Below are 20741 nucleotides of genomic sequence, written 5' to 3'. Positions count from 1 at the left end.
ATTCCGCCTTAGAAATATTACGATCAAGCTCGCGAAATAGGTGCTTAGGCCGGCCCTGTTCAGCTTTTGTTTTTTATAAATGGCGGACGTGCTTTTGATATAATTTTTTAGCAGCAAGCGGTTTATTTACATTATATCTTCTGAATGATTTCTAGGAAAGTCTATTTATTTATTTTTTTTATTTCTTCTCTGTTCTAGAACTTTGTAGAATTTTATTTAGGTATATAAATGATTTGTGTGACGGCAGTTACTTCAGTTTTAAATAAATAGTCGTAGTGAATAGAACGAATTAGTAAAGTAATTGCAAAAATTATTTAAATTATATTTATAAGTGGATTATTATAAGTTAAGCGTATAAATAAATTAAGAACGTAAGAGTCAGTGTGTATTAATTTACTTCACGAATCGAAAGAGTGGAAATAAATACGAAAAACGTTACAGAAGCAATAAATAAGCAGATTTTAGATTTAATTAAGGATAATAAATAATAAAAAATGCGGTTTTTTGATGATTCTTTTTTGGTCAGGTATTTTGAAGCATAGGTTCTACTCTTTATTGAAGCACCTTGTGATAGACTACATCTTTTCTTTTATTATCAGACGCAAGAACAAATAACACAGTATAATTGCCCAAAGGAACAAACATGGATTTTCTAGAGTCAGACCAGACCATAAACTTCCAAAGATTAGTCAAAGCGAGACGGATCGGAAATTGAATTCGATTAAACTCGAACGTCAAATCGGTTGGGATCACCGGGTTCCTCACTTTCGAATTTTCCATTGAATATCGCCACGACTACGACGGAGCCAACCTTTAGTCTTAAATTGTGCGCTGGTAAGCCAGGCACACCCAAATAAATAAGTACCTCGAATGTCGGATTAAATCCTCGGTCTTCGATAATGTCTGCCACAAAGTAGGTCATTTAGAAACAACTATTGTATTTTTGAAAATAATATTCGTATATACTGACGTCCATTGGCACAATGCGAACGGTACTTCTAATTGTTAAGCTCTCAGATTTTCTCGACGATTTCGTATTACCAACCGAGCCGGATCCAGTGCTGTTCCGTTTTTTATTGAGATATTGAGTCATTCTAACGCGGCGCTTTTCACGTTCAATTTCTTGTTCTTGTTCAGTTTCCAGGGCCGAGCCTAGGATATCCGCCGCCCTGGTGCAAGAACAATATATGCCGCCCTATCAGCGTACCTAGTCAAAATTTGATTAGTGAGGCGAGATATGAGGTAAATTTCTAGTCTAGTCGGATAAGAAAGTACCTATTAATATATTCTGTCGTTTTTGCGACAAACGGCTTATTCTTTATTATTACCTATTTATTATCTTTTTTACGGCGCCCTATTCGCCCGAACTCTCAACGCACTATTTTGGTATTGTTGTAATAATAAGAAAACAATATTTCTGAGAAATGCCCCTATCAAAGAAACGCACTTTACGACTAAATATTTTATGCATAAGAGTTCTGTTTTTTTGCCTTTTGCCCTCCCCTGTGTTAGTGCCGCCCGGGTGCCTTGTATCCCTTGCACCCCCGGTACGGCTCGGCCCTGTCAGTTTCATTCGCAATGTTTCGAATGCTAGTTGCATTACAGCTTTGTTTCGATCGTCTTGGTAGCGGATTGTTGTTGATAATATCTTCAGGATAATTTGAAACAAACAGATCAACCGTCTACTTCAAAACTTCTAATTAACAAATGATTAATCATACTCAATCATAGATAATATTACGTTTAGCTGTCAGTTGCGTTTTGTTATAGCATTTTTAACAAATGACTGATGGTTTGACTGATTGTTTCCTTTTTTGCGTTTTGTTATACCACGTTTTACGACACATCCCTCAGAAGCTATCTGTCCACCAATTTTCAGCCAAATCGGTTCGTCCGTTCTTATAAATCGTGTAACTAATACGACTTTCTTTTATATACAAAGATATAGTTTGTTTTAGTAATGGTATTAATATAGAAGAAGTTTCTTCTGCAGAGCTAGGTCTGAGGAGATTTTTTGGTATCGGAATATGGATTTGGCGTTTACTCAGTGTATTCGCTCCATAGAGTTAACATGAAAGAAAGAGTGGGACGAAGTAGCGATGCTTTTTCTCCCTCTCCAATTTTAATATTAACTCAATTTTGTGCCCACTATCTATCACGCGGGGAATTAAATTTAGAGTTTGAAAATATAATTAAAGACAATTATACAAAACGGCCCGACGACCCGAGGAACTTTTGTGGTTTATTGTGCGGAAGTACATGTAAAGCTGCGGCTGTATTATTCCCTATCGTCGGACAGTTTGCTGTTGAATGAATTCACCAGCAGGAAATTTTTATTCTCCTAACTCCTATACACTTAGTCCAGTAATACTATAACCTTCTTAACCATTACAAAAGATAGTCCGTCTTTCTCCTCAAAACTGTTAACAAGTGATGAGAACGATAAAACATAATACACAAGAAATTACTTACCAAATGTGTTTTTTCCTTATCTTCCATTAGCTCAAAATCGTTTCTCAGAGTCCTGCAAACTTTTCCACATGCATCCATCTTTAGATTCCAGTCTTTACATGTGTCTAAAGTTTCATTCTACTAGATAGGTCTTGCCTCCACTAATGACATACGGATATCATTATCAATCAATTCACCAATTGCAATCATATTTAGCAAGAACTACCAAAACCAGTTTATTTCACCGAGTAGGCGACTGGAATGGACGGTAAAAACCGGTGCGTGTATTTAGTCACGTACGCCACTACTTCCCGGTAGTTCCGGCGATACAGCGGCATTGGACTGCTACTTTGATCAGTGGTCGGCGTATCTGCCAGGTCACATTTCCACATGGTTCACTAAAGGAATTTGGAAGACCGTTATAAAATCAGTATGTACAATTAACCTTACCTATATTAAATAAGGACCATTTTACCAGGCGATGAAACTGCCTTTACCCTTTTCGAAGCAGGAGGTTCGCCCTTCGCTGTCTATTATCTTTATTGTTTTTCTCGTTTTAGTATTGAAGTAGTGAATCCAAGTTTTATCTAGAGTTATGGAGGGATACAAAAAATCCGAATCATTTTGCTTAAACCGCGTCAATGCGACATAGGAAATGTTCAAACGAATGCGCTTTTGAACCAAAGTGAGTAAACGAACACCAAATCTGCGGATTTGGTGTTCGGATCTTACGTATGCATAATTTTTCAGTACATGACAAATGAGTTCCTTTGATATGCCGATAGCCTCTTCTATCTCTCTAACCTCAATCCGATAGTCGTCCATTACCATTTGGTAAACTTTTCCGATGATATCTCTGGTTGTCGTAGTTTTTGGCCGTCTCTAACTCTCGTTGACAGTCAAGTTAATTCGGATACCTAAAATTTTACCAATTGCAATCGTAATTAGGAAGGACTACTAAACCAGTTTATTTCACCGAGTAGTGGACTGGAATGGACGGTAAAAAACCGGTGCATGAGCAATAGTGTTTTGAGTCACGTACGCCACTACTTTCCGGCGCCGTTCAGCGGTTGGCGTATGTGCCAGGTTACATTCCCACATGTGGTTTACTAATAATTTTGGACGACCGGTATAAAATCAGCCGTCCAAAATCGGTGTTTTTGGATTTAACCTTACCTAGCTCAAAAAAGGTCGCCATCACTTTACCAGACGGTGAAATCGCCTTTACCCTTCTCGAAGCTGGCTCGCCCTCGCTGTCCACTGTCTTTATGATTTTTTGTCGTTTTAATAGTGTAGTCGTGAATCCAGTTATAAAGCGACGCAAAAAACTCATTTTGCTTAAATCGCTTCAATACGACATAGAAAATGTTTAAACGAATGCACCAAAGTGACCAAAGTGAATAAATGTCCACCCAACCTACGGATAGCTTACGTAATCATAATTTTTTAGTTAGTACATGACAAAAGCGTTCTTTTGATATGCCGAAAGCGTCTAACCTCAATCCGACAATCGTCCATTACCATCTGGTTAACTTTTCCGATTATCGTAATTTCTGGCCGTCTCAAAGTTAATATGATACTGCCACGTTTGAATTCAGATGCCCAAAACTTTACGATTTTTAATGACTGACCCTACGTATAGAAAATCCTACTGCTTTTATGTCAAATATTTAATGACTCAATTTTTTCGATTTTCAGAACAATCTTCACAGCGACTTACGTATACGATTGTCAAACAGAAACTAGCTCGAAATTTTACTTAGAACCTCTTAAGCATTCGTAGATATATTTCCCAACTTATATTGATAAATGCTGACCATCTTCTGGAAATTCCCAGACAACGCTCGTATATATGAGCTTTGACAACCATGTTGTTTAGATCGAGTACGTAATATTCATAACATAACAAACTTAATTAAATGAAAAACCCATAAGATGCAAATGTTTCAAAATTTTTCTAAATAATTACTTAAAGAATAATTGTCGTGAAGAAACTAATCCCTAATTTTTAGTGTACCCTTAAAATTCCAAGGACGGTTAATATAATAAGAGTATTTATTATCCTTATTATCTTACTACAAACTAACGATTATATCAAACGAAGAATGTATGGTTTACTTTTATTGAACTTATTGATCATTTAATGTCATGTTTCTGTAAATAAACGCAAAATGTGGAAATATCCTACATCAGGTTTCAGGTAAATAATACAAAACCAGACAATATTTCATAGTCTAATATAAACGACAGTCACTCACAGATTTCCTCAAGGTTGCTCTAGTTATTTCTCATACATGAATCATAATGATTTAATAAATACTAATAAGCACAAATAGTTATGATAATAAATTTAATTTACACAGTAGCGGATTAGCCACACTGATTCAATCAAATGTGCATGCAAAATTAATAATAACTTTTTTATCGATCTTCATAAGGATCCTACTCATCGCTTCATAAGAAAAAATGTGCCCAGTTTATCCTCTTGATTCTACTTTGACGTTAATTTCAATATCTACGAGATAATGATTTCCAACATGCTTCTTATGGGATACTGAAGGTTTTTTATAGTTTTGCATTCTAATTTCCAAGTTTTTGAAGCAGGAAATAATATCTTTTTCAAAAACTATTTTTAGCAAATTGAGGGCCGACTTTAAACCCTGTTGTTGATTTCTTATATCTGCTTCCAGTTTAATTATAGATGTTTAGAAGCGGAATTGACTGACAAACAAATTAATTTCATTGAATTTTTAAATACAGTAGAAACTCGATTATTCGGACTATCAACTGCGATCAATTAAATAATTAAGTAATATTGAGCCAAGTTACAAAAAGAATACCGATTCAATTTTGTTGTACACCTACAAATTAGATAGTGAAGATCGGAGTAAACATCGGAAATTTATGATAAAACCGAAAAACGAACGTATTGTTGGTTTTTACAAAAACAGTCAACTAGGCAACCGATATCTGGCCCTTTACTCTGTGAAAAAGCGTTACAGTTCAAACATATTGCAGATAAATGAACAGCAGAAAATGCAAGAAGATGAAACAGAAGAAAATCTAGATGTGGAAAATTATGTAGGGCCATCTCATGATGAAGCACTTCAGGCTCTGGAAACAGCTCTCAAATTGTTTCAAAAATGATACTGTGAGTTTATTACAGCTGAAACGAATTCGTGATATAGCAGAAATGAAGAGAAAAAGTAGCTTACGTCAAATGCCAGTTACCAAATATTTTAAACCAAATTAAAATTATTACAAAATTACTATTTTCTATTAATAATATTATTTATTAATAAATATTACTATTATTAAATTTGTTTTAATTCACAAAACACGCTTTTCTTCATACATTCGATTATCCGAATCCCTAACGACAACAATTAGTCCGGTTAATCGAGTTTCCACTGTATTTTTAAAAAGTGTAAAAATTCAATAAGCAATGACACATATGCATAAGAAAGGCAATGTTTTCAAAAGGAGTGAAAGCCCATTTTACTTTTCCTTGCGAGGCCGTATTATCCGAACGGGGCATTCTGGTTAGCTGCCGTTTGGCAAAAAGGTAGATCAGGGGTTCCTGAATAACGTATCCAAAATTCGCACAAATTATGGGAGGAGCTTTTGAGAAATCGGTTTTAAGATTTTCGCTTCGGATATCGCACAATTAATTCATCAAAGCCTTAAAAAGTAATTCGCTCACGATATGAAGACTATTCTAGCTGAAGATACAAGTATAGAAAAGTTGATAAGCATTAGCATGTATTATTTGCTTGTATTTGCTCTGAAGTAACTTACTTTGAAAGCAAAAATGAAGAATTATATTAAAATACGTCCGGGACAGCTGCAATCATAAGTCTTATGTTGATCATAGATATAATCTTCAAGTACGGGTATTATCATTGTCAAATGAATCTACTTTTAACCTGACTTATGCACAACAAATGACCGACATAATTTAAGGTTTGAATTTACTAGTGAATTCTCTTGAAGATGTAAAAATTTATGTTTAAGTTGAATCAATACAAATATCTTTTGGCTGCTGTCTAACTTTTTAATTTTTTTCTAATCTCTTCGTAGCTTTGGAATTTGCTTAAATTTTCCTAATTTCGCCTATCTATTTCGCCTATCTACATCTATAGTATTGAGGTAGATGTGTGACCTCGTTTTTCGAACATATTATCAATAAATTACATTTTTTTAACGTTAAACAATAACCAATATTGTTTTGTTGGACATAAACACAATTATTGGGATTTACAAAATTAATTACTGATTTTTTATGTATTTCAATTGTTTATCATTAGATATATTAGTATTCAATGCGAAAAACTGCATTGTAATGAGTCAATCCACGTTCTAACCACTTCAATTTTGGCTTCTTCATCCAGATCACTTATTACTTTGGGCCGGTTTCCTAAGGGTTTACATTCTGTTATTTTCTAACTTCACTAATATTTTTCATCGTATTCGCTGCGATTTTATAAATCTGGTGATAATCTCTCCATTTAAGATTTCTCTAATTTCTTCGTTCATTAAGATTCTATATTGGTTACTGTTGGCCTGTTCTGTATATTTTCATTTTAGTACGTCTACTGTTTTTTTTTTGCATAGCATTAGAAGTCGCAATTTATGATATGCTCGGTAGCCTGCTTGGATCCTTTGAGTAATTTCCTCTCTTCGTTCATTATTGTTGTTAAATTCATTTAGTTCTAGTCTTGGATGTCCTTAGTAATAATTGTACCTCTCAGCTTGCAATCTTTTAATACTTCATCAAGTGATATATTAAATAGAGTTTTTGATAGTGCGTCATCCTGTCTGATTCCTTGATCATGCGAAAAACTTAAATCAACTATAAACAATTGAAAATTGATGAAATAAACATCAACGTTTGTAATGTCATACGATTAAAGCATTTATCCAAAAGTAGCGGTCCTGGCTTTTAAACGTGTATCGACAAAAAGCTCTCAAATGTAGTGCTGAAAAAGTTTAATCTGACTGGCCATGTGTGATAAAAGATTTATTTTAAGGCACATTCTAACAATATACCTGATGTAGGCCTCCCATTGTAGTGTAATAAATTCAATTTTCCATATCATTTTTCAGTTAAAAACATAATTATTCAAATGCTATTATAACCATAGAAAAACCACCATAACATTAAGTTTTAATTTAGTCCGATATACAGGGCTCTACCAGAGAGAGATCTCAATGAATGATTCATTTTGATATAGGAATACGAACCCTTACGGGGCCTAGTTGCTGAGATATAGAGAGTTCAAAATTTTAAATCAAAAATTTGCCATAAATCAAGAACGCCTTTAAATTTTTTTTTTCAAATTTGATGCCAATATTCTCCTTAATAAAGTAATATTTTGACATAAACAAACTTTGTAAAAATTTAACCAGTGGCGCGCTGTCAGGGTTAGTTGTCACTTTTATCCACCTATTTTTTACGCCACTGGAGCAAATTCTTTTTTTAATTTTCTTTTAAATTGCCTGATCATTTTTATTTAAAAAACTAATAATATTTTATGGAGCTAAAATAAATGGTATTGTAGAAATTTACCTCTAAACAAAAGTTTGCTAGGACGTAAGTAATTTACAAATTAATTAATTATTCATTTAATTTCAAATAATAATTAAGCCTAAGTAGTTCAAAATAGATAAAAATTATTCATAATCTCGATTTCAAACAAAAATGTATTACAATAATAACAAAATTGGCAATAAAAATAAAAATAATAATAGCACAAATTAAATTTAAACAATATTGTATTACAACAATAAAAAAATTGATAAAGTTACAGTAGTTGTTCAATCTGTTGGCCGCTTACTTCAATACACTTATTACAACGTTTTGTCATTGAAAAAGGTCTCTGTAAGAATAAATCTGGATAGGATCTAATGATTTCTGCCGCAGCTTGAATTCTAGCTATTAGATCTTGTTCAGATTGAGGACATCATATAGCCCCATCAATAGGATTTAAGTCAGGTGATCTTGGAGGCCAACAATTGGGTCCACCTCGACCAATCAACACATGTGTTGTCTAATATTTAACGGTACATTTCTTCCAGAAAGCGCGTAAAAATTGCTCCATTTAATTTATTGGCTAAAATGTAAGGCCCGTTTAAGCAATATTCAACCATACCCACCCACACATTAACCGAATATTTATGCTGAAATCCCCTTCCACGAGCTAAGTGCGGATTTTCCTCATCCCAAACGTGACTATTTCTAGAGTTGAAAATTCCTTTCCTAGTAAATCTTGCCTAGTTGGTATACAACACATATTTCGTAAAATTTCGATTTTCACGACACTTTTGTAAATACCTGTTTGAAAATTCCATACGCACCTGAAAACCTCTAGGTTCTAATGCTTGAACACTGACCAATTTGTATGGATATAAAACTTCTTTTAAAACTTTTCATACAATAGAGTGGAAAAATATGACACGTGCCTACTTGATTATAATTTAGAAATATTGAGTAGTATTTAATTACCGTTCATTTTAGCTCCATAAAAGGTTATTAGTTTTTCAAATAAAAAAAATTAGGTAATTTAAAACAAAATTGAAAAAAGAATTTGCTCCAGTGGTGTAAAAAATAGGGGGATAAAAGTGACAGCTAACCCTGACAGTGCGCTGCTGGTTAAATTTTTGCAAAGTTTGTTTATGTCAAAATATTACTTTATTAAGTAGCATAGTGGTCATAAAATTTGAAAAAAAAATTTGAAGATGTTTTTGTTTTATTGCAAATTTTTTATTTTGATTTAAAATTTTGAACACCCTATATCTCAGCAACTAAATATATCAAAAAGAATCATTTATTGAGATCACTCTGTGGTAGAGCGTTGTCGGTCGAATATAGAAACCTTGACGCTTAAAAAACATTATTTATTGAACTCTTGTTATTCAATTTGTACATTTGCATAAATAATCACTATGAAATACTAACATTGTAATTATCCTCACAACAACAAAAAATGATTTTGTTGTGGGATTATGTGGGCGCACTGTTTAGGTTCTGCCGCCTTCGGCTGCATCCTATTTTATGACAGATTTTTTATATTGGAATTTTATATAGATTATTTATTTTTTTTCAAAAATTTTTTGTCTAAAATTCGCTTTTGTCATGTAGTGAAGTTTCTTTAGGAAAATTGACTCGAACTTTTATTTTATATTCACCATCAACAACTTTTGTTAGAAAGGAAATATGGAATTCAAATTATTCGCTTTCACATTTTATTTGACTCATTGAACCCAAGAAATAAAGCAATTGTAAATTATCACTTCATAGCTTCAACTCCACCTCGCTATCTTTCTATAAACATTAGTTTTTACGCATTAGATTTGTATGTATAATTTTTTGTTTATAAGATGAATATCTACTAAATACGAGGCCCGCTCTACACACTCCGCCATTTTTGACATTCAGGCGTCAGTCGGCGTTGTGTTACACTCACGTAAATATGTCCGTCATTATTGATGCTCCCGCCAAGTCTGAATTGCGAAGTGTGATTCGTTTTCTACAGGCTGAAGGCGATATTGCGGCAGAAATCCATCGGAGAATGAATCGTGTGTATGGGGAAAACTTCATGAGTGATGGTGTTATGCATGAATGGTGTCGAAAGTTAAAAGATAGCCGTAATGATGTGCATGAAAAAGGGGGCCAAGAACGCAAATCTGTCGTTTCAGACGACTTGGTTCAACAAGTTGACAGAATGGTTGGAGAAAACCGCAGATTCGCCATTACTGCTTTGTCTACGGAATTTCCAGAAGTTTTAGGGTCTGTTTAGTACTCTACTTGAATTCATTGGCGGCAACTTTCTTTGAAAAGAGGATTGAAAAGCTTGTCCACAGATATGACAAATTTCTCAATCTCTTCGGTGATTATGTCGAAAAGTAATCGTAATTGTGCCAATGTTTTGGTAATAAAATTATTGTTTTATATGATTTGTCTTGTATGTATAGCCTATCGGAGGCTCAAAAAAACGACCCTTGTATAATAAAAACCAACCTATTATTCTGAACTGGAAACGTCAAGATTCCTATCCAACTTTTAGAGCGCTGGAATAGGACTAAACAGTAGTCTGTGGTCAGTATTTCACGACAAGAGCTTCGATTAATATCACGTAACTATTTCAAACTTGGTAAAGGTTCATATATGTAAGCATGCTCTTCGCACATGCAAGTAAAACTTATTTGTTCCATGTGTTTTAATAGAAATTATGCGTGTTTCTAATTACTCAAGGAAAGATAAATTGTATGTAACATTTATGTAAGAATGAAATGATTTTTATGCATTGTTTAATCTTTTTTTGTTGGATTGGGACATATATACCCTTGTAGGATGTATTTGTTCCAACATAAATCATACGAATTTATCGACCACTACTTGACAGAGAATTGGAAGACGAGCTTGGTATTTTCATGATATGCAGGTGGATCCTTACAATGACAGTGATGATAACTGTGGCACAGATTATAAAGATTCTGATACCTCCATATCTTTTGAATTGAATAGCACGGATTCCTTAAATGATGTCAATATCTTGATGCATGATAATGTAAAAATAGTAAAGATAGCGATAACAACTCCGAAAGTGTAAATATCACTGATACAACTTTTATACAATCACCTAGCAATACTAAATTTATTTGGCACGGCGATATTGATAGTTTTTCCCCAAAAATTTCACAACTTCGAGAGGACAAGGCAATTATTATGGCTAAACTAAGGGTGCGTTCACATTGGCAACGCTTAAGCGGTGAGCGTCGAGCGATGTCATCACACGCGTTGTCCTGTTCAAATTGGTTAGGTAAAGTTAGGTAAGGATGTAATGAATTCGCTATCCAAACGATTATTACTTATAGAAAGTACACGACTACGAAGGCTAATTTTAAAGAAAAGCAAAAAAATACAAGGCGTTCATGAACTTAATAGAAATAGACTTGCTTATGGCGAATTTCATCACCTTTATCATGAACTTCGCAGTGATCCAATAAGATTTTTTCAGTTTTTGAAAATGTCAGTGGAAACGTTTGATTACATTCTGGGAAAAATCAAGCATCGCCTTCAAAAGAATACAACTACGCACTTCGACTCCATACTGAATAAAAATATAAACGTGAACGCACCACAAAGGCGATGCCGCTCAAAAAACGAACAAGGTCGAAGCTCGAACGGCGCGATGCGATGGTCTTTTGCAATGTGATTACATTCATTTAAAGTCTATAGCCAGAAATATTTTTTAACACCGCTGCAGCTGCATCGCTCGACGCTCACCGCTTGAGCGTTGCCAATGTGAACGCACACTAACAGATGTTCGGTCAAACTTGATTATTTTTATGAACTATTTTCAAAGAGTCAATTGATGAGTGATTATACAAATATGCTGCTACAAAAGCTCAATAACGCAAAGATGACATCTCCAGGAGAATGAAAAGTTATTTTTGGTTGTTCTTTGATAATGTTATACAATCGTGTATCATCAATGCTTATGTATTGGTTATATTTTTATTTCAAATAATATAGATAATCATCTTGCTACATATTTTTTTTAAATTTTAGCTGTTAACCTCAGATTCTAAAAAAATTATTTTATATAATAATAAATGCTTTTAGTACTTAGTTTTTATTACTTTTTTTTTATCAATTTTTAAATTATTTTAATACGGATCTTGCATATACAGTATGATGAAAATTAAAGGAAAAAAATCGTTATTCGGTAAACCGGCAACTTTAAGAAAAAATCCTGAAACCCGTCGATATTTATTTTTCACGTCATCTATGGGAGCGTGTTAACTAAATGGAAATATGTTGTATCACATTATTCTAAAGGTCTTCAAATACCCATTTGGCATACCAATATGTCTGAGTAACTGATGTGTGTATTTGTTTAAAAATGAATGAATTTTTATTATTACAATTAGTTGAATTATTCATTAAATACAACGAAACTTAAATTGAGTGCTCGAATTGTTTACCTCCAGCTAAACTTCAATGAAAAAAACGTACGTCTTCTAATCTAAAACGATGTATCGATCTGCGGTATCGATCGGAAGACTTCGACAAAAGTTGGAAAGTAGAAGAAATATCAAAGTCCGTACTGATTCGACAATATACACATATTTGCAAGCTCTAGAGCCTAGTGCACACCGGCTCTTGTTTGCATCCATCTGCCGTGTAGAAACGGGAGACTTCGAGTTGGAAAATAGTTGAAATAATAGAGAGGAAGATTAGATGGATGAATTGGCTGCGCAGAGGCTTCACAGTTACAGAGAATACAAGGCTCGGTAGGGTATGTCACCCAAAATCCCGGTACACCCAGCTCTGTAGGGTGAACATGCAAAGTCATCCTTTTTTACGTACGCATATTCTTACCATATGTCCAAGATTTCGAACAATCATTATTTTATCTCTTTGCTATCTCACAAAGTTAAATTAGACAAGTTATACTGAATCCAACTCTGCGTTATTGCGATTCTACTATTGTTCATATCACGAAAGCAACGTTGTTATGGCAATTACTATAATATATACACCTTCTTTCCTACATACTGAATTCGGGTAGGAAACGGAAGTAGAAGATTCGATAACGGGAAAGTGATTTTGCTTTGATTTGAATGAAAATTATTGATTTTGAAGAAAAAGAGGTATCGAATATCATTAAATAACTAGGGACGTTTTGTCAACAATATTTTATCTTTGAAGCCCATCTATTAACACAATGACATAACCATAAATCGGCTTTGTAATCTGAAACTTTTTCTATAAAATTGTCTGGTTTTTTATTTAAGACGTTATTTGTTAGTATTGAAACTGGACAAAATACAAAACTTGTTTTGAACTCTAATTCAATCACAGCTTTTATAAAATAAAATAAACAGTACTCAACAGTGTTTTAAGCAACAATGAGAAACGTTAAAATAAATAAATAAATAAACGTCAAAGTATTTAACACTTATTTTCAATTTATGTAAGTGACTTGTTAATACAATAGTTTAAAATAGAAAAAAAAATGGAAAACAAAGAAAAATTGAGATTATATATATATAATATATATATATAATATATATATATATATATATATATATATATATATATATATATATATATATTATGATTTTTTATACTGTTTATGTAGGACAAACATCACATTATTCTGATTATAGATCAAAAGTCAGGCGTTAACAAACCATGCTTTTAATTGTAAAAATTTCAAGTTTTTTAAATCCAAATACAAAATATAAAAATCAGAAAACTATTTGGACGTTCTGAAAATTTATTCACTACAAAATAAATCTATACAATTATTACAAATCATAAATATGGACTTATGAGGATGGTTTATCGGAAGAGTATCTTTTTAAAGGTTGATAATTTCGCTTTGGTGATTATATTGTTAGTTTCCTCCATGTTTCTAATGTCACATGTCAAAATTTGACATAAATCTGACATATATACTAGTTTTAATACTAAACTTTCAAGTGTTAAACATTTTGTTTTACGTGGAAGAACTATTAAAGAAACCCATGATAATCACGTTTATTTTATCCTGAAAGTTCTCGGTGCTGAACATCGTGGACCGTCATTTAGGTCCTCTAACCATTCTAGGAATGGTTGATAAAATCCGTATCTTTGTACTTAGATTTCCTCGAATGAACGTACATATGCAATATTTTGCAAAAAACCATTTATATGAAAAACTATGTACAAAGTACGTGTCGCGATTGCTTAATGCTGACATTAAAAAATCGGAAAAATGTTCACATATTTCTCTCCATATGCTACAAGAGAAGAAGTGAAGTTTTACCTCAGAAACAAAATTACAATCGAAGCAATGAAATCCGAGGCACGTGCTAAAACCATTTTTGTCGGCCAATAAGGTCACGGACGCAGTTTTTGGAGATTCCATAGACGTAATCTTTATTGAATATTTGGAAACAACTGGTCAGTGATATGTTGTTTACTAACACATTTTAATTTCAAGTGTATAAAAGAAAGGATTTGTTATGAGCCCAATTGCGTTACGATTCATTACCTTATCTGTCATATTCATCTTATCTAGTTCCCCCAGATTACTATCTGTTACTTGGCGGAGAAAACGCGTAGTTTAAAAAAATTGAAACACTAAAATGAAAATAAGTCGTTATTTTTGCATTACTATAAAATATAGTTACTATTGTGTCAAATACATTACATTACATACTACTGCTACTATCCATCGTCTTTTTTTGAAATACTCAAAATATAAATGCATTGCAGACCCAATTTGTATCAATACATTCAGTTCATGGTTCATCAGTTTTTAAACCTAATGAAGCTAAAGAAATATACAGGAGGACCTCATATTTGCTGACAGTCTGCAAGCTAATGCGATACATCCACTTATTTCGTGAACATTGGAAACATGCCTGACTGTAGAAAAATATAGTGGTGTATTTTTCTTCTAAAAGTCATTTTTCCAACAAACAGCCCTCGTATACAAAAGAAAACTATAAGATTTCAAATTAAGCTGTGTTCTTATATGTCTTCTATATATGTCTTCTATCTATGTCTTTTCAGTCATCGATTTACCTTTACCTTCCGATCTTTTTGTCTATACTTCATTTCGTCTTGTTTATTTCGCTCTCTGATCATCCCTTAGCTTTTGTTCTTTTTTTTTCTTACCAGATGTTCACATACTTAAAATATTCAAATTTTATTAATACTTCCAAAAGAAATACTCACAAATCTTTTTAAATGAAATGCAATCTCTTAAGATTGTTTCGATGTAGATAACTGTCCCAGTTTTAAAAAACATTCATTTGCATTTGCACAGTTTTTGGAATCATATATTTTATTCGCGTTGCTTAAAAATGTAAAGTCTATTTCTAATATAGTTAATATTTTAGGCTTGTGCCCGTACTAAATAATAAGATTCCTGGGCGTGCTTTTTCTCTTCTACTTCATCAACACGAGGTGCAATCTCCTATCGAGGTTAACTCATAAAAAGAGAATAAGAATCTTACTTTTTAAAATTATCACGGTTGAAACTAACTGCCAGTTTTTTCTTACTTATTTCGTCAAGAGGTTGCATACCATTCACCAATTTCCGCCGTGAGAAATTAGAAAATGTATTTCTTACCTGCATTAGTTGTAGACTAGATATTTATAATACATGTGATGAAACTAACGTTTTAATCCGTGAGTGATGAAATTTGCATAATAAGGAATTTCACGAACAAAATAAAATTTACTTAAAACAAAAAAAGTAGAAGTACTTATATGTGAAGAAGTTTATTTATAACTGTCCCATTTTGGTAATAAAAGGAAAAGTATTTCAAGGAAATCCCATTTTGATCTCCTAACTAAAATTACCCTAAAATTAAAAATGACCATGTTAGATGACACTGAATCATCTTAGTTACCAACACAGTTCTCGCTTTTCATTAAAAATTCCTATATACAGGACGAGTTGAAACTATCTGTATATGGCAAAATATAATGGATATTAAAATGCCCCTCCTTCCCATGAGTGCCCCTTACAACCCACTTTAAAAACATCCGGTTCCCGTGAATGACCCTGTATTTATAGGTATAGACGTTACTGACCAATTTTCATTACCAAGGAATTTGTAGTGTGAATTTTTTGATGAGTTTGGATTGAGCTAAGTGAATCAATGAGTATGAGGTGATTGGGTGCGTCTGACGAAGCGATGTGTATAGCTCCATATATTGTAAAGATTCAGCAGATAAATTAGATGGGCTAGGAGGATCTTTGGACATATGTTTGGAGGTTGGTGTGATAATAACGACACCCGAATCGTCTTGAGATTTGGATGCGTTTGTGTAGCTATGTACAAAGTTTTGGTAGTAAGCTGGGTAATAAATTTGATGCTTTTTATTGCCCATGGCCCAGTCTGAGAATATTTAAGAAGGCATTCAGGAAGGTAGAGATTTAATTCGCCTACACGGTATCTAATTTTAGCATAGAAAAGGTTTAGCGATCCTGGGTTTATGTGAAAAAATATTTGGAAATTTCTTAGAAAAGTAATTTTGGACGGTCGGATTGAAAGGATTTGAATTTAGCTGCATACGTACAACTCAAATACATTCTTCTGAGGAACAATATTGAATTTAAAAGATAAATTCAACTAGTCACAATGATTACATTTATTATATTTCATCGGTTAGGAGGTTGGACAAAAAATAAAGGTGTGGATCATTATGTAAATCTTGTCGAAATGAAGAAAGCTTTGGTTGGCAGTACAGAAAGGGGTTTTGAATAATAAATTAACTATATGTCTATATGTCCTTTTCGACTTCAATATAAGATTTTCAATTAGTATTCTCTCTATCTTGATCTGTGAGTATAAAAAAATCTTAGTTGGCATTGAATTAATGGTGGAAAAGGTTTTCAATGGAATAAATGGCTCCTTGAAGCCATTGAAGAGGGAAGAAACAGAACAAATCTAGATTCATACAATAGCAGACGGCAGAATACAGCCGATCCGTTCTTTATAAGGATGTTAAGTCTGAGAGTTTATGTTGAATTACAGAGATGGACTTAAAAGCAAAAATATAACGTAAGAGGTTAATAAACTAGGTTACCTCTTTGTAGTACTTTCTCAGTATATTATGATAAATTTGTTCCTACAATGCCTAAAATATTTTCAAGCTTTTCTAAGGATATTCTTGTATCATTTGATTTCGATTAGAATTTTTTTATTTTGAAACTCAGTCGCCTTAGTGTTAACCTATATATTCTCTCGTCAATTATAGTTGTTTATATGGTTATTATTTACTCATAAATCATAGTATCTCTATTGTTGCTTTCACTTGTTTGAAATTTGAGGATAATTTTTTATAAAGTAATTTTTATATACTTAAGATTAGTGATTGTCACTCACTCTAATCTAAACGACTCGAACCTCTACTTCCTCTTAACATTTCCAATCGTAATACCTTATTCTATGAAACTTAACACCATCCATATTAATTGTCGCATTTTTAATATTGTACTTAAAAGATCTGCAACATTCAAAGGTCTTGGTACTACATTTGCTCAGTATATTGATATCGTACTTGGAAGAGCAGAAACAAAATATTTTTCTTTCTTTTATTATAATAGGCCTGTTCCTTCTTGGATATATTTTCTCATCCTGGCTCTAAATTGTCTTTCGTGGTCGACCTCTTCTCCGTGTTACAATTGGATATTTATCCTTTGCTATTTTACGAATAAAATCGTTACCGAAAAATTTTATAAGTTAATTTGTTTATTGTTGTTTATTAAATAATTTTTGTGCTTACTATGTTATTAAGAAAAAAAATTGAAGTAATACTTTTGGGAATATAAATATATTTTTTCCATGCTCGTTATAATATTCACGTTTTTTTTCAGAGACGACTCAATAAAAAACAAATCGTTCTACTCGTGAAAAAGTATTAATTCTCTCACTTGTTGCATAAATAACTCTTGTTTATGTGTTTTAAAAAAGAAAAAATTAATTAGGTATCTTTTGTTGCCTGTTTTTAATATTTTTTAATAAATCTGTACAATAAACGTTTTATCTGATTTGTAAGCAAAAATTTTTTTCTCTAAAATTTCGAAAATATCTTAATAACACATTAGGAGATATTTAGTCCATTGTAGAGTCGTAATATACCATAATCTAAATTATTGTTGATTGGCCGTTCCGTCTCTGCTTTCGATTGAACTTCTTTACCTCCGTTTCACTGATGTCGTCTACCCAACATACACTACATTGCACCGATCCCCACCACGAGTTTTTTACCATCGACTTAACGTTCTGTTTCATCGTGGTCGTTCGACTGGCTGGATTTTGCTGATACCACAATTTCAAATAACAAACGAATAACGTATAATACTCGGTGTGTGCAAGGTGGTTGTGGTCGTTACACTATTCCGTTGACGCTTACATGATTGTGATGTTATTAATTTATTTATCTTTCGAAGAAACTGAGTGTTTTTTGTGTGGAAGGCATAAGGATTAGGGTTTATATGTACATTTACAGAGTGAGTAGTTTCAATTTAATTTCTTATGTTGTTATTCAAAAGAAGGATTTCTCTCTCTCACTTATATCTTTGCCATACCTGTTTTCTGCTACCTACTTTTTTACGCGATGTTGTAAATATTGTGACGTTGTTTGTTTTGAAATTGCAACTTGGTATTTGTTGGTTCTGCATTCGTACCCATGTATGTTTATGTTACTTAATACAAACTCGATTTAAAAATGTTCAAATATTAATTATGCACGAACGTTACGTGAAAATATTTGGGCAAAAAGAATTCTACTTTCTGAGATATTTCTCAAGAAAAGTGGATTGAATGTGCCACATTATAAAGGAATTTAATCAAAGTAGTATTATATAGATGTGTTTATTTCATTTTTAATGCCGTTTCAAAAACACATTTGAACAACAAATTATAGTGAAAAAATATTTCATGGTATCATTATAAATGGCTAAAATGTGTTGAACATCAAATAAATCTTCAAAAGTATATTTTTGATAAACTATTTGAAAATATAAAAGTACAATGTTAGAAATAAATGTTATAAAATGTGTTCAGTAAACATCAGTTCAAAGTATGTGAGTTGGCTTGAAGTCAGAAAAGTTTCAATTTGGGGTAAAAACCTAATACATATATGTACCATCCAAAAAAAGTAAACTTTTTATGTGTCTACAGTAGTTTGGTAAGCTAATTTTAATAAAAAATATTTTTATTTTGATATTTAAAAAATTTGTAGTTAGGTTAAGCTAGCAGAGCTAATTTTGAAAAACTGAATTAGATATATTCAGGAATTTTATGTTCTAGTTATGGGCTGGATTTAAAAATGTTGTGCTCTTACAGATTTTCTAGAAAAACAACATTTAGAATGTGCGAAAAGCACTTAGAAGCATGTAATGTAATTCTTGTATACTTCGCATTTCGATTAATTTCAAGTAATTCCTGATATAATGACGCTCCTCACTAGACACAAATGAGCAGAATCTTCAAAATTTCCTATTTCCAAAAAGGCCCAAAAATTTTGGGTAAAGAATTTAACTAGCACATAAAGAGCACGTAATTTATATGTTTATTTTGTTTTTTTTTACGATAATTTATTTTAGCTAGTTGTCGGCTCCATCACGATAGCAGCGTCAAATTAGCAATTACTGCTAAATTCATATAAAGTTAGCATAAAATTTTGAAAATCAAAAAATATCAAGGCAACTAGCGAACCAAAATTTGTTGCTGCAAGTAAGTACTACCGAAAATTAGAAAAAAAGAGACCGGACAAATTTTTTATACTAGCAGTAATTTTCTTGACACGTGCTAGCTTGAACTCGACTTGTTGCACGGAAAATGTAGAGAAGATTTAGTTGCTACATTGAACAATATTTAAATTAGCCTTAAGAGTGAGCTACAAAATAGGAACTAAAAATCGGCCGATCCTTTCGATCAGTACTAAAATTGTTTCCTGGTACGTGCTAGCTTCAAAAATGTAGAGAAGATTTAGTTTGCTACATTGAACAATGTTCAAATGGACGTAAAGAATAAGCAACAAAATCGATTTTTAAATGTGGTCCTTTTGGAATAAGTCTTGATTGATTGTCGATTTCAAAAACTTATCAGCTCTTAACCTTGAAAAACCACGTCGAGCGCCGCCAGTCTGGTCGAAATTACTTGATTTGTTTGTTATCGTTGGAGAAAGAAAACCGAAAGGTTTTTTTAACTTTTTGCTAAGAATATTGAAAATTTCCAAAAATCGGGAAGTTATTGTTTTTATCCCGTTTGTTGAAAACAACAGATCTCGACGTTTTGAGGTCCTAGGAAGCTTCTCTGAATATTTCCGTGATTATGTCCGTATGGTCTGTATGTATGTGTGTGTGCAACAAATTAGCAGCAAATTTTGGATCACTAGTTAACTCGATATTTATTTATTGGTTTATCGAAATTTTATGTTAGCTTTATATGAATTTAGCATTAATTGCGATTTTTTGCGAATGGCTTAAGCAACAAAATTGAGTTTTCAGTAACTAAATAGCAACAAAAAAGCTATAAATTTTGCGTACTTTTTATTGATTTTTGCTAATTTGACACTGCTACCTTGATAGAGCTATAGTTTTCTGCTAGCTGACTAGCGTTGCGGTAATTTGTAGATTTTAATTTTTTCAGAAAAAATAAGTAAGTATAAATTTTTTTAATTCAACACATGAGGAGCACGGAATTTCTATGCAAGGATCTTTCTCTTAAATTTTTTTTTTCGAATAATGCTCTGTCAACTTCACACGTAT

General features: G+C 32.5%; 1 protein-coding gene across 7 annotated transcripts in view; it reads left to right on the top strand.

Moving 5' to 3' along the window:
* Positions 1-20741, top strand: part of LOC130892099 (cytospin-A-like) — a 161390-nt gene that overhangs the window by 67016 nt on the left and 73633 nt on the right. For 2 of the 7 annotated variants that reach the window (XM_057797342.1, XM_057797341.1), the window contains exon 1: positions 18229-18476. The exons of the other annotated variants lie outside the window; for them this stretch is intronic. The gene's annotated coding sequence lies outside the window, so the exon portion shown is untranslated. Of the gene's footprint in view, positions 1-18228; positions 18477-20741 lie in introns of those variants that run through there. 7 annotated transcript variants of the gene reach the window in all.

This window comes from Diorhabda carinulata, chromosome 3 (genome assembly GCF_026250575.1).
Source record: "Diorhabda carinulata isolate Delta chromosome 3, icDioCari1.1, whole genome shotgun sequence".
NCBI classification, from domain to species: Eukaryota; Metazoa; Arthropoda; class Insecta; order Coleoptera; family Chrysomelidae; genus Diorhabda; species Diorhabda carinulata.
This window is presented reverse-complemented; position numbering and strand designations above follow the sequence as displayed.